Raw genomic sequence first — 3,163 nt, forward strand, 5'->3', positions numbered from 1 at the left:
GGAGAGAGAGGGAGAGAGAGCCGGAGCTGCAGGAGCTATTTGGGAGTTTCCATCACAGACCTCATGCGCCTCCTAGCGACGGTAAAAGCAACTACTCAGTAACCCACCAAGCCATGTGGCGCGGTTCGTTTGGGTACAGGGGTTTTGCCTTTAATCGTATACACTCAGTGCCTTTCAACCTTCTTGTTTTTCATACGACGGACCCTCGGAAGCCATTCGATAAGGTTTTGTCTCTGGGAAACCAGTCTGACACGATTTCTATCGTTAGATGATGGTCTATCAGTCCAAAATGCCATATCTGCCTCTACTGTCGTTAGAGATGACAGTCAAACTCTGATCACTCAGTCAGTATTGACATATGACACGGGGCTAACGTCTCGTAATAATGGTGAAGTTAAGCTATTCATAATTTTTGCCACGGACACCGCTAGAGCCTCTTGAAGGACCCCGCTCAGACTCCACGTTGAGAACCGTCGCTTTACACGGCGTTACGGGGCTGCGTTCTAAAGATCATTTTTACAGTAAATTTAATGCAGTTGGAAAACATATGTGAAGAATGGTAATTTTTTCAGTCATGAAAAAAAAAAAAAGGTTGACAGCTCAACTGTCTTTATCAAGATTTGTGGAGATAAACCAAAACTAAAAATAGAGAGGTGGTAATGAAGCTGAATTTGCATGACTTAAAGGCCACAGGCAGAGGCACCGAAGGCCGGTGGTGAGTCAACGAGGCATCTGCCGTAGGAAGAAAATGCCTCGTTGACTTGAAGTAATGTCCAAAATGTCAAAAAAAAAAAAAACATACTGTATGGCGCCTTCTTGGGATCTGAGGAAAGAGATCTGGACGTCAATCATTGAACTCTTTACCTAATTGATGAAATAGCGCTGGGCATCCGGTAAGGGTTGTGATCATCGTTAAGGCACAAACCCGATCCCTTTCTGATCCAAGAGCCGGTCTTTCCGTAATTTACCGCTGGATAAACAGTCGTCGGCAGCTTGCCAACAAACACACTCTATGGCTACGGATACACGCCGACTGCAAATAGGTTTATTTATTGCACTCGAGTTATACACGTTTTAAGCGGGTAATAAAAAATAAATAAAATTAACAAAGTGTTTGATTAATTGTCCATGCGTTTGTTAATTACGATCACGTCAAAGATTTAATGGACGCCAGGCTTTCTGGGTTAATCTAGTTCTTGGACACGGGACTAGATTGGAATTGAAGCGAATGGGCCGTATCGATTTCCGAGATGATTTAACTCCTCGTCGTCTAAACGCATCATGTTTCTGGCGTGTGTAGGGGTTAGTGAACAGGAAGGTGGTGTGCGGTGGGATTTTTTCATTGAAAAACGTGTAGGATACGCATGAATGATACAATGCTATTGAGGGTCATTTCGTTCATAACCCGACTAAACGCACAAGGACACAGTGTCAGGTGTGCGCTTCAAAACTCTGCGGGTTGTAATTCGAAATCAATGGACAGACAATGGAACGGAAACTCCGGAATCTCAGCAGGACACTTGTCTGCATTTTAAAATACCATTTTTTTTTTTTAAGTCCCACAATGGGGAAATTTGCAATTCCCCATCCTAGTATCTGACGTATCTAGAAGCAGTGGTCTCCCATACAGATGTGCCTGAGGAGCAGTTAGGGGGTGAAGTGATCTGCTCAGCACACTACCAGGAGGAGCCGGGGATTGAACCAGCAACCTTCTGCTTACTAGACGACCCGCTCTGCCTGAGACGATATGTCTGTAAACCATGCATTTAGAATATATTTAAATCCTCCCAACCCATCACATGGGTTGACATACGGAGGGGATATGGAGGTAGTGGAAGATCCGTTCTCTCCCTGGAGAAGCTGAGGCAGAGAGGGACCAGAGAGTGAGAGTGGGAGTCAGAGAGCTCATCTGAAGGCTGCCGGAGAGCTTGTTCTCCCCCTAGTGGGCCACGACCACACTGCACTCTCCACCCTCGACCGCCCACTTTGCTCCCTGTCCTCCCTTTCACCGCCTTTCTCTCCAGCCTAACCCATCCGACTCTGCTGGAGATTCAGATGTAGTCAGAGTGGTAAAACATCCCGCACCTCCACCTCCAACCGCAAAACAAAGTCGTATTTCTTGTCCTTTTGGAGATTTTTCAGACATTTTAAAGCGCCTGCAGGATAACACCTCTCCTGCTGCCCACATGGTAATAAGGCACTGTTCAAGTCGCCATGGACAACTTCATTGTGTTTCGGGTCAGAGCGGTTGTGCTTGCGGATAATTGTATCTCGTATTTTATTTTTTTGGTTTTCTGTGTAAACAAACAGAACACGTAGTCCTACACCTATTAGACGCTCTGCGGCTGGAAGTCGCCAGAAAAGCAGAAATGCTGTGCTCTCGTGGTTCCGCAGGTCAATCAAAGGACGGAGTTATTGTTGTTAGCGGTTCTCGATGATCATTAAGGACCGGCTTTGCAGCAGGCAGTGGCTAATCGGAAGAAACAGGAAGATTCCCGGTGGGCCAGACTGGTTGGTAGGTAGGATTGCGAAATACAGTTTATTTTGTTTTGTAGGGAGGAGGGACTTGTGCTGAAAAAGTATAACAATTTATTTTTTCGAATGTGATTAAGTGTCAGAGGCAGTGCCAGGACACAGTAATGTGTCCAGAAGGATCCCTGCTGTGGATGGCACAGGTGAGCTGTTGTAATCTAACACAATCTAACATCACCAGATCACCACTGAATGTTATACCCACATATTACTAGTGACATATTGTGCTTTTCATCATTAATAGTATAATTGTAAACATAAAAAGACCACAATTGAAAGGAAATTAGATGAAATATGAAATGAGACTGCATGTTTTGGCCAAATCATGTTTCCATGTTCCAGGCCTTACAGATTGCTTCTTATTTTAATTTAATGCAGGTACAGAGGAGTCTCATAGTCCTACTGAAGGAAGTGTAAAAGAGAGAGCAGAGTCTACTCGGGCACTGATCACAGAGGCAACGACAGCTCAGCAGCAGACCCCTCAGCCACAGATGAAGATGAAGCTGATGTTTTGATTATTTTGCCTGCCCCTCAGTCACCGAAAATATGTAGGGTTTTTTGGTTATCATCCTCAACAAACACCCAAACTTTCTATACCAAAAGTTTGAAGAGTTGAAAAATGTCTTTTTTG

This window comes from Zeus faber (genome assembly GCF_960531495.2).
Source record: "Zeus faber genome assembly, chromosome: 10".
Lineage (NCBI taxonomy): Eukaryota > Metazoa > Chordata > Actinopteri > Zeiformes > Zeidae > Zeus > Zeus faber.